Raw genomic sequence first — 12,823 nt, 5'->3', positions numbered from 1 at the left:
CACACTGTATTTTGGATAATAGTCCTATCTCAGATATGTGTTTTTGCAAATACTGTTTCTTCTCAGTCTGTGTGTGGTATTCTCATTCTCTTAAGCCTCCATATTTTAAAGCTATTTTTAGAATATATATATATTTTCAGTTTCTTTATACCTTCTTAAAATCTCATTCTGATCATCTACTTTATTTTATTTTTAATGACATTCATTTTGTCATTTAACCTACTTGTTTTAAAATTACCCATTATTGCCCTGACTGGTGTAGCTCAGTGGGTTGGGCATCGTTCCACAAAGCAAAAGGTCGCTGGTTCAATTCCCAGTTAGGGCACATGCCTGGGCTGCAGGTTGGGTCCCCCGTTGGGGCACATGGGAGAGGCAACCAATTGATGTTTCTCCCCCTTTCTTTCTATCCCCTCCCCCTCTCTATAAAAGTAAATAAATAAAATCTTTAAAAATAAAGAAAAAAATGTTCAGTTATTATATTTTTAATACCCAAGATCTCTTATTGTTTCTTCATGACTCCTTATTATTTTCCTAGTATCTTATTTTAGTTTTCTGAGGATGTTTGTTATGCTTATTTAAGCAACACATTCTGTGTGGACTATAAATTCTGTTTGCTCTGGTTCTGTTCATGGACTTTTTTTCCCTACCCCTTTGCTTGCACTCCTGCAGTGTTTATTTTTTTCTTTCCTAGAGCCTATATTCCCTTGAGAATATCAACTACCTTGATTGATAATATATACAGGCAAAAATCCCAGGTTCAAATTTATGCCCTTCCTGGTGAATTTTTAGAGTGTAAGTGTACATGTAGCAGATAAATGGGTTTAGGTCTAAAGATGGAAATTTGCCAAAGAAATAGTTCTGTTTGACTATTCAGTATAAAATAGAGTTATCAATTAGGCTTTTGGATCTCAAAAGAGTCATGGTTGGTGATGTAAATTTAAAAGTGAGCAGGAGTTAGTGGAATTAACACATTTTTGGAGGGGAATATAAAAAGGGGGAACATCACAGAGGTTGGTTTGATTGCTAAAAGTAGCTTATGGGAGTTTAAAGAATAGATGTTATGCTTTGTCTAGGGTGAGTCCTGACATTCAGAAGGTTTATGTATTTATTTATTTATTTTTAAGAAAGTTGATTTCATTTTTTTAAAGATTTTATTTATTTATTTGTTTTTAGAAAGGGGAAGGGAGGGAGAAAGAGAGAGAGAAACATCAGTATGTGGTTGCCTCTCACACCGCCCCCCCCCCATTTGGAGACCTGGCCCACAACCCAGGCATGTGCCCTGACTGGGAATCGAACCTGTGACATTTTGGTTCGCAGCCTACACTCAATCCACTGAGCTACGTCAGCCAGGGTCCATCAGAAGGTTTAGAAAGAGCAATGTGTCATCTAGCTTCACTAAGCTAATTAGCTGATTTCTGGGTTATTGTTTCAGACTTCTGTGGAACATTGTACATGGTATAGTAGCCAGAGTTCTGAAATGAGGAGTTTCAGGCCCACTCTTCTACTGGTGGACTGTGTGCTACTTTGGTCTGGGCAACTCGTATTTGCCTTTCTGTGCTTGAATTTACTCATCAACAAAATGATAAGATTGAACCAAAAGATTTTTTAAGGTCCTTTTCTACTCTAAAATTCTATGAACTTTTAAAGAGGGTACAGTTATAAATAATCTAGAGCAACAGTTTGATTTTAAAAATATATATTCTTTTTGATGAATATGTTGTTGATAAGAGTACAATTGGTTTTAAGTAATTACTGAATTACTTTTTAGAAAAATTGTTCTAATTCACAGTGTCATTAACAGTTTTTAAGTGTGTTTATTTTTCTTAACATCACCACTAACCAGCATTAGGTTTAATGAATTTATTATTTATATTTGTTAATTTACTGGATATGATGAAGTACCTCAAATTTTACTATTTAAAATTATTTGCAAGGCTAACAATTCTTCCAAGCATGTTAATATTTGGGTTTCCTTGTGTATGAACTGTTTGTTTATAGTCTTTGATCATCTAGTGAGTACTATAGCTAAAAAAAAGTTGGGTAATCCCAGAGATTCCAGCCAAGATATAGGCATAGGTAGATGCCCTTCACTTCCCTGAACAATCAAAAGAAGGATAACAACCAATTTAAAAACAACAACAACAACAAAAAAAAAACAACCCAAACTGCCAGAAAACAGGATTGTATGAAAGTCCAACAACCAAGGAGTTAAAGAAGAAACATTCATCCAGGCTGGTAGGAGGGGCAGAAATGGGCAGCCAGGGCAGAGAGGATGCGCAAGAAGGCAGCGGCTGGTGGACCCATGGTCCCACATTCACGTGCGGGTAAACCAGGAGGAACTGGGAAGTGAGACAGACCACGCAACCCAGGGTTCCAGCACAGGGAAATAAAGCCTCAAAATGCCTGGCTGTAAAAATCTGTGGGGGTTGTGTTGGTGGTAGAAACTCCCAGCCTCACAGGAGAGTCCTTTGGAGGGGTACATACAATCTCAGAATGTACACAAACCCACCCACCTGGGAATCAGCATCAGAAGGGCCCAATTTGCTTGTGGGTAGTGGGGGAAGTGACTGGAAGCAGAGTGAGAGTAAAGCAAGTGACATTGTTCCCTCTCTGACCCTTCCCCCACATACAGTACCACAAAGCAGTGAAGTGGGTTGCCTTGCCCTGGTGAGTACCTAAGGCTCTGCCCCTTACAATGTAACAAGTGTGCTGAAACAAAGAAATACGGCCCAAATGAAAGAACAGATCAAAACTCCAGAAAAAGAACTAAGCAATAAGGAGATAGCCAAAGTTCTCTGATGCAGAGTTCAAAACACAGGTAGTCAGGATGCTCAGAGAAATGATTGAGTACAACCGCAAAATAAAGGAAGAAGTAAAGGCTATACAAAGTGAAATAAAGAAAAATATACAGGGGACCAGCAGTGAAGGGAGGGAAACCAAGACTCAAATCAATGATTTGGACAGAAGGAAGAAAGAAACATTCAACCAGAACAGAATGAAGAAACAAGAATTCAAAAAAATGAGGAGAGGCTGAAGAACCTCTGGGGTAACTTTAAACATTCCCATATCCAAATCATAGGGGTGCCAAAAGGAGAAGAGGAAAAGTAAGAAATTGAAAACTTATTTGAAAAAAATAAGGAAGGAAAACTTCCCGAATCTGTCAAAGGAAATAGACATGCGAGTCCAAGAAGCTCAGAGAGTCCCCAAGAAGTTGAACCTAAGGAGGAACATCATAATTAAATTACCAAGATACATTATAATTAAATTACCCAAGATAAAAATAAGGAGAGAATCTTAAAAGCAGCAAGAGAAAAGGAGTTGCCTACAAAGGATTGCCCATAAGACTGTCAGCTGATTTCTTAGAAGAAACCTTGAAAGGAAGAAGGGACCTGGAAAGAAGTATTCAAACTCATGAAAGGCAAGGACCTACATCCAAGATTACTCTATCCAGCAAAGTTATCATTTAGAATGGAAGGGCAGATAAAGTGCTTCCCAGATAAGGTCAAGTTAAAGGAGTTCATCATCACCAAGCTCTCATTATATAAAATGTCAAAGGGACTTATCTAAGAAGAAGATGATTAAAACTATGAACAGTAAAATGAGACTCACAGCTGTCAACAACTGAACCTAAAAAAGACAAAGACAAAAACAAAGTAAGCAAACAACTAGAACAGGAACAGAATCCCAGAAATGGAGATCATTTGGAGGGTTAACAGTGGGGAGGGGGAGGGTGTAGAATGGCGGAAAAGGTACAGGGAATAAGCATAATTGGTAGGCATAAAATACACAGGGAGGATAAGAATAGCATGGGAAATGGAGAAGCCCATGGGTCATGACCCATGGACATGAAACTCAATGTGCAGGGAGGGAATGCTAGAGGTAGGGGGTGCAGGGCATAGAGGATAAAAAGGGTGAAAAAAATGGGACAACTATAATAGCATAATCAATACAATATACTTAAAATTATATCAATCATTAACTAGAAGAATAACAGTTCTCAAAGTTGTGTTCAATTATTAATTCTCAAAGTCCTTTTCAGTCAGGTGCTTATTAACAAATAAATTTGTTCTTTGTTACAGTTTGTGGGGGAAAATGGAAAGGGTGTTTTTTTTTTTTAATTTATTGTTCAGTTACAGTTGTCTGCATTTTGTCTCCACCACCAAGGGGTTTTTAAGAAGGTGTAAAGTATCTTTAAATAGGTGGTGAAATTAAGGTGGTGAAATTGAAATTTTAAGCGTTAATCAAATGACAGAACTATAAATCTTGTATATCTACTTTTTAGAAAAGGTGATATTTTTAACCAGCGTATCTCATTTTTATTTATATATTAGTACAGCTGAATTTTAGATTACTCATCTTATATAAATATATATTTTAATTACCTCATGAATACTCCTCGAGTCATATATATATATATATATATATATATATATGACTGTAAAATACAGAAGAAAAACCAGATATTGTGTGTTTGAGAGAAAGCTTTGGGACGATTTTAGCAGAAGTAGCAAGTTGTTTCAGATACCAGAACAAATGCTTTATGATGATTCAAAGAGGAAGTAAGAACGTCACTATGTGGGAGTGGTATGCATATGGGAAGTTAAGTAAAAAAAAGGTGGTGCAAGAGAGAAAATTTAAAATCAGACTTCCTTTTCACTCTAGACTGGTGAGCACCGTGTATTTGCATTTCGTATACAGTGTTGAATATGAACAGGTTTTTAGTATAAGACTGGTAATTAATTTTTGTTGTTAATGTTAGTTTATAGGGACTCTGATTTCATTGTGTAGAAATGGTAAATCTCATAGTTTCTTTATTTTAAAAGAATGTAAATAGCATTAAAAATTCTCCAGATATAGCCATGGCCGGGTGGCTTAGTTGTCTGGAGCATTGTCTAGTATACCAAAAGGCTGTGGGTTCAATTCTTGGTCAGGGCACATACCTAGGTTGCAGGTTTGATTCCCTGTTGGGGTGTGTATGGGAGGCATCCATTTAATGTTTATGTTTGTCTCTCCCTTCCTCTCTGTGTGAAATCAATAAGCAGATGGGCAGGTGAGGATTATAAAAAAATTCTCCACATACCATTTCCCCATTCCTCTGTAATAATTTCTCACTTTTTCCCATTTCTACACTGGTTATTTTTTTTTATGCCTGGCCATCTTTTTTATTTGTTTTCTTATATCTCTTTGTTCAACTCTTTTCCTTTTCTACTTTACTCCTTTCTCTTATTTTTGGTCATCCATTCTTTTTCTTGCCTGTTAATTGCCCCACTCTCTTCAATCAGTCTAACATCTTCCGGTTACCTGTTAGTTTTCTTTGTCAAAGCCTATGTTCAGTAATTAACACAGAGGTCTCCCCAGAGCATTGCTTTCTTTGCTTCCATTCTTGAATTGAAGTATAGTATAGTAGAACTCCAAATCAAATGAGAGTTGAATTATAAATTGATGTATTTTGTCTTAGGCAAGCTATTTAACTCAAATGCCTCAATTTCTTCCATTATAAAAAGAATCGAAACTAAATCTCCCTGTACCCTTCTAGCTCTAAAATGTTTTGAATCTGTGGTGTCTTAACTTTCCCCTTTTTATACTATGCTAGTCTTACTCATTTAATAAATATTTATATACCTGCCTTGTGTTTTTAACTGCTATAATTTATGTGATTGGATCAAAAGGTAAAAAAGAGTTCCTGCCTTTCAATTGTTTATAGTATACTTGGAGAGACAAGAGGTATCTGTATATTAACAATTAGTTATTTCCAATTTGTTCCTGTTCAGTCCAGACCAGATCCATATTCTCAATGGAAAACCAGCTACTCTAGTTCCAACTTAATTTTTCCATGAACCGGCAGGGCTGCCCTAGAACACGGTAAAAGATTCCTTTTTATGTTCTTATGCATCTAGGAATCCCCACTATAGTTGTTTTGTAGCATTATTTTATGTTCCAGTGTAGAACATAAAATAGAACACTTGATCCAGTCTGGAATTTAACTATGATAAAAAATTTATCTCAGAGCTAAGGAGATTGATTTTCATTGTGATTTAGTAGATAATCACTCCATCCTTCTTATCTTTTGTGTGCATACATATGTCTGTGCATTTATATGTTTGTATAATCATGTTCAAATATAATGTTTATATAATATAAATATAAATATATATATAACACTCCATATGGATTAGGAACAGTAGTGGGGAGGGGATAGGACTTATAAAATATCAGCACTAGGGATCCTTGTGATGAAACTGTTTTGTATCTTAACTTTGATGATGAGTACATGAAGCTACTCAAGTGATACAATTGCATCTAACTAAATACACAAACAAACATGCAAATAAGTTCAAGTAAAACTGGGGAAATCAAAATAAGATAGGTAAATTGCATCAGTGTAATGTCCAACTGTGATATTGTTTTGTGAGATGTTACCACTGAGAGACACTGGGTAAAATGTATACCAGATCTCTGTTATTTCTTTTAACTGAATGTGAACCTACAACAATCTCAAAAGAAAAAGTTTCAATTGAAAATAATAGTTATTTAAAGAAATCTTCTTGAAAGATAATTTAACATATGTAGCTACAGGAAGCACATTGATATACCACTCCAAATATAAATTTAGTAAAGTTGCAGGATACAAAACAATGTACAGGAGTCTGTTGTGTTCCTATATACTAGTAACAAACTGTCTGAAAGAGAAGTTAAGAAGACAGTGCCATTTACAAGTGTATCAAAAAGAATAAAACACTTAAAAATAAATTTAAGAAAGGAGGTGAAAGACCTGTACACTGAAACCTGTAAGACTGATGAAAGAAATCTAAGAAGACACAAATAAATGGAAAGATATTCCGTGCTCATGGGTTGGGAAAATCGATATTATTCAAATGTCTGTATACATAAAGCAATATACAAATTTGGTGCAATCCCTATAAAAATTCCAGTGGCATTTTACACAGAAATATAACAAACAATCCTAAAATTTGTATGGAACCACAAAAGATCTCTCACAGCCAAAACAATCTTGAGAAAGAAGAACAAAGCTGGAGGCATCTTATGCCCTTACTTCAAACTAGATTACAAAGCTATAGTAAATGAAACAGTATGGTATTGACTTTAAAAAAAAAGACAGACACAAAGATTAATGGAACAGAACAGAGAGCCCAGAAATAAACTTATAATACACATATGGTCAATTAATTTATGAAATAGAAGTCAAGAATATACAATGGGAAAAGAATAGTCTCTTCAATACATGGTGTTGGGCACACTGGCCAGACACATGCAAAAGAATGAAATTGAAGCACTATTTTCATACACAATAAAGACTTGAATATAAGATCAAAACCATATAACTTCTAGAAGAAAACATAGGTGGTCATAAGTTCCTTGACAGGTCTTAGAAATGCTTTCCCCCCATGCCCCCCCCCCCCACCAAAAGCAAAGGCAACAAAAGCTAAAATAAACAAGTAGGACTATATCAGACTAAAAAGCTTCTGCAGAGCAAAAGAGACCATCAACAAAATGAAAAGACACCCTACTGAATGGGAGAAAATATTTGCAAATCATATAACTGACATGGGGTTAATATCCAAAACATGTAAAGAACTCATTGAACTCAGGAGCAAAAAGCCCAAATAATTTGAGTTAAAATGGACAGAGGACCTGAATAGACATTCTTCCAAAGAAGACATGCAGGTGGACAACAGGTACATGAAAAGGTGCTCAACATCACTAATCATCAGGGAAATGCAAATCAAACTCACAATGAGCTATCATGTCACACCTGTTAGAATGGCTCTTATGGAAAAGACAAAAATAAGTGTTGGCAATGATGTGGAGAAAATGGAATTCTTGTGCACTGTTGGTGGGAATGTAAAGTGGTGTAGTCACTATGGAAAACAGTATGGAGGTTCCTCAAAACATTAAAAATAGGACTATCATATGACTGAACAGTTTCACTCTTGGGTACTTATCCAAATAAAATGAAAATACTAATCCAAAAAGATACTTGCACCCTTAAATTCATTGCAGCATTATTTGCAATAGTCAAGACATGGAAACAAGTCTATCTATGGATAAATGAGTAAAGAAAACATGTATATATTTGTATGTATATATCACACATTTCTTAGGTGTTTATATATTTGAATATATAAGCACAAAATGCAATATTATTCAGCTATAAAAAAAGAATGAAATCTTGCCATTTGCAACAACATGATGGAACCTGAGGACATTATGTAAGTGAAATAGTCAGACAGAGAAACAAAAACACTGTATGATTTTGCTCATATGTGAAATGTAGAACACACACACACAGGCTCATAGATGTAGAGGACAGATTGGTGGGACCAGAAATAGGGGGTGAAGAGTGGGCAAAGTGCATGAGGGGAGTCAAAAATACAGACTTCCAGTTAAGAAATAAGTCATGAGGATGTAATGTACAGCATGGTGACTATAGTTAATAATATTGTATTGCATAAGTGAGAGTTGCTAAGAGAGATCTTAAAAGTTCTCAAAACAAGAAAAAAATTTTCTAAATTCTGTAACTGTGGTGATGGGTGTTAAATATATTTATTGTGGTGATCATTTTACAATATATATGAATATTGAATCATTATGATATACACCTGAAACAAATATAATTTAAAAAGCATTGTAAAGGAGTCTGTGCTGAAAGGTAATATATATAGCTCTAGGAAGTATATTGATACATTACTCTGTAGGTCATGTCTTTTCATTTACATCAAAGGATGCACTACTAAATGGATTTTACCCATTTTTTATTCCAAATTTTCTTACAGATATGTGGAAAGTAAAGCAGTAGTTGTGATGTGTTGTCTTTTTTTTTTAAGATTTTATTTATTTTTAGAGAGGGAAGGGAGGGAGGGAGGGAGAGACAGACAGACAGACAGACAGACATCAATGTGCGGTTGCTGGGGGTTATGGCTTGCAACCCAGGAATGTACCCTGGCTGGGAATCGAACCTGGGACACTTTAGTTCCCAGCCCGCGCTCAATCCACTGAGCTACGCTAGCCGGGGGCGTGATGTGTTGTCTTAACTAGCAGAAGAACTTTGGAAACACTTAAATGATGTCAGTTTTATATGTCTCATGTTCTGTGTAATAGAAAATCTGTTCTAGTAATGGGCCATTTTTTTATATAATTCATGGAATTAAAGTAAAGGTTCTGAAAGTTTATTCTGTCAAAGATGAAATATTTGATATTGTAAATGTTACTATAAAGTAATCTAAAAGTATCAACACTTAAGAAAATACTATTTGTTTTTTGAGTAATAAAGATTAAGTTTAGTGGATCAAGAGTGTTATTGTCCAAAAAAAGTTCTTACTATATTAAGAAATTCATGTAGCAGAAAATGTGCTTGGAATTTATTATAGCATAATCATAATTCATAGTTGCATCTAAATAAGCCTGATGGTCTACCAATAAAACAAGAGTTGTAATTTTCAAAATTTAAAAGTATTTTTATATAGAGAGAGTATTTCAACTGGAAAATTTTTGTGATAATCTGATATTGGTTTTAAATGTTTTAGCAGATTACTATCTACTATATATAAAGGGCCCAGCACAAGTAATGCCCCTTTTTTACTACATAAAAAACTTTTATTATGACATCATAAGCATGTAATTCTGTAACATAACAAAGTCGCACTCAAGCACATCATATGACATTTTAGGTGAAATGTTCAAATTGCTGTCCATCTCATGTGGAACATACACATACCCTACCAACCACACTCAGTGGTGTTACTTCTTCCGGACCATGTATAACACGCACACACCCCACTCTGTATTTACTGACTGAAATTTTTCAGTGAGTCTGAGGTAGAGTGAGGTTCAAATTTTTAAAACATATTCATTCTGGCCAGTTCTAGCAGTCCAGAATATAACAAGATTTTATTTAACTTTATTTCTCATTCATTCTTTTCACCTTCCATTCCATTCCTAGACACTTTATCACATTTTTTAAAGACTTTATTTATTTATTTTTAGAGAGAAGGGAAGGGAGAGAGACGGAGAGGAAGAGAAACATCAATGTGAGAAAGAAACATTGATAGGTTGCCTATGGTAGGCGCCTGGACTAGGGGCTAATCCTGCAACCCAGGCCTGTGCCTTGACCAAGAATCAAACCTGTGACCTCTCACTTTGTGGGACAACATCCAACCAACTGCAGCCACACCAGTCAGGGTGGCGTTTTATCAAATCTTGATTCAAATAACATTGGCCCTTTCCATCCTTCTCTCCCATTTTTCACAATCACATATCAAGGACTAAGTAAGTTAGGGAAATCTGATGTCTGTTGCTGCTGCTGTTTCCTTGTCATTAGTAGATCCAGGGGTGTCCCATCTTTTGGCATCTCTGGGTCACACTGGAAGAAGAAGGGTTGTCTTGGGCCACACATTAAATACAAGAACACTAATGGAAAACTGATGAGCAAAAAAAAAAAAAGTTTTAAGTAAATTTACAATTTTGTGTTAGGCCACCTTCATAGCCATCCTGGGCCACAGGTGGCCCATGAGCCGTAGGTTGGGCACCCCGATTGGTTAAAGCTGTGGTTTCTTCCTCTTGATGGGCTTGTGATTACTGCATTTCAGCTTGCTTTCCTGTAAAAGCATTTTACTCTTACTGAAACTTCTACCTGTGCATCTTCAGCATTATAAAGCTAACCCATAGTAATTTGGTACAATACAGTTGGGTTGGTTATACTCTTAAGATGACAATTTTCAACAGATGTGCCACAAGAATTTTTAAAACATGCAATACCTGACTATTTAGCCAGGGGCACTGGCCTCTTTTCTCTTAGATTGTCAAATAATAAAATGACAACCAACACAGTAATAGCCATCCAGTGTGAATGAGTCAGAATTATACCTATTTTTTTGTCAGATCGGCAAAAAAATGTGTGTCTTGGTGTGTCGCAGAATTTTAGTAATTGGCTTGTGAGTGCCATGAGGTGAAAAGATTGAAAATTGCTGCTCTAAGACTTCATCAGTGGCATCATCTTTCTGTTTGTAAGCCAGGTCATGAAAGACAAATGCCATATGATTTCACTTATTAGTGGAACCTAATCAACAAAACAAGCAAGCGAGCAAAATAGAACCAGAGACACAGAAATAAAGAACAAACTGACACTAACCAGGGGAGGGGCGGAGGGGATAAGGGGAGACAAGGGGAAGGGTTGTCAAGGAACAGGTATAAAGGTCCCATGGACAAAGACAACAGCAAGGGGGGTCACTGAGGAGCAGGGATTGAAAGTGGGAAGTGAGGGTGGGTAGGGCAGAGGAGAGTAATGGGGCGATAACAGGGACAACTAATTGAACGACAATAAAAAATTTTTAAAAATTACTTATAACTACAACTCACTAAATAACTTTAAGAAAATATGATAATGACTTACTGAATCCCATAATACAACATCACTTGTCTGGGATAGAAGACCTGGGTTCCTTGATAAGATTGCAACCTTGTTAAGGATTTGATATAACTGATTCAATTTTAATATAAATAATTTTTAGCAAAGGGAAAATACTTTGGGTATTGATTTCTTTGAAACTTCTTATGTATATTGAAGTTGCTTGAGTTTATATTTAAATTGTCTTAAGTGTGTACATTTTTCCTCTAGGAATAAGATACTATATATAAAGTCCCAGAAGTGGAATTTTTTTTTTCTCACATTCCTTGTTTCTGTATATTTACTTGTTTGTGTCATTCTTTTATTTCTTGTTTTCCTCTCCATTATCTGCTGTATGTGTGTCTGTTTTTGAACAAAAAGTGTTTTCTGGAACAGCTGGTGTTTGGAAATTATTGGCTCTTAGTCATATGAAAACAATGTATGTAAGCATTTTGTTTGAAAATTATCATTGTTAACAGAACTTTAAGACATCATAGGGAGAAATATTTGGGATTAATTTAAGCTCAATTCTTGTTCTTTTCAATACAGTATTTCTCCAACTTTGAGGCTTACAGAATTCACAAATTCAGATCTGGCATCCTTTTCAAAGAAAGACCTTCAGTAATGTGTAAGTACTTTTTGTTTTTCATTTTGATTTATTTCTCTTAGCTGTTTTCTGTATTAAACAGTTTAATCTACCAGATTTCTTACACAGAATTTGGCATATATTCACCACATAATGATTATGAGTAACAAGTGACACAAAAGAACTTACTGAAAAATGCCTTAAGATGTGCCCTTGACCAGCATTAATGACTTTTTTAGAAGTAACATCCTCAGATGTAAAGAACACTGGGTTAAGACACTTGAGTTTGTACCCAGACTGCCACTAACTAGCTAGGTGCCCTTAAGTAAGCCCCTTTCGTGCTTTGACTATAAAATGAGGGTTTAGATTATGACTAATGATAAGATCCCTTCCCCTCTAAATGTCTATTACCCCTAGCTTAACTTTTTAAAAAATAAATCAGGGGTTGGTAATCTTTCATAAGGATGCTGTCAAATTACACAGTTATTTTGTTGTTGATTTTTGCTTGGGAATAGGTATTTAGAGGGGAGGTGGTTCCAAAGTAGACTTGGGAGGCAAGTAAGCCTCTCTTGCTCAAGAAGTTTGCTCCACATAGTCCATCAATTTGGGTTAATGAAACTTACTTTTTTTTACAAAGTCAAGTTTGCCTTGTGTTGGTTTAACATTTTCAAAAGAAAATTAACCTGTTCTTGCCCTGGCTGCATAGTTCAGTTGGTTAGAACATCATCCCGATATGCCAGTGTTGCTGGTTTGATCGTTGGTCAGGGCACATAGACGAATCAAACAATGAATGCATAAATAAGTGAAATAACAATTCAGTGTTTCTCTCCCTC

The 12,823-nt window shown here is 35.6% G+C and overlaps 1 protein-coding gene across 8 annotated transcripts in view; it reads left to right on the top strand.

Annotated features, from left to right (window-relative positions):
- DENND4A (DENN domain containing 4A) overlaps nt 1–12,823 on the top strand; it is a 104,800-nt gene that overhangs the window by 15,246 nt on the left and 76,731 nt on the right. For all 8 annotated transcript variants that reach the window (XM_045823173.1, XM_045823172.1, XM_045823171.1 and 5 more), the window contains one exon: nt 11,954–12,032. The gene's annotated coding sequence lies outside the window, so the exon portion shown is untranslated. The remainder of the gene's footprint in view (nt 1–11,953; nt 12,033–12,823) is intronic.

Source organism: Phyllostomus hastatus, unplaced genomic scaffold (assembly GCF_019186645.2).
Source record: "Phyllostomus hastatus isolate PE091 unplaced genomic scaffold, TTU_PhHast_1.1 phas_scaffold_501, whole genome shotgun sequence".
Taxonomy (NCBI): Eukaryota; Metazoa; Chordata; class Mammalia; order Chiroptera; family Phyllostomidae; genus Phyllostomus; species Phyllostomus hastatus.
This window is presented reverse-complemented; position numbering and strand designations above follow the sequence as displayed.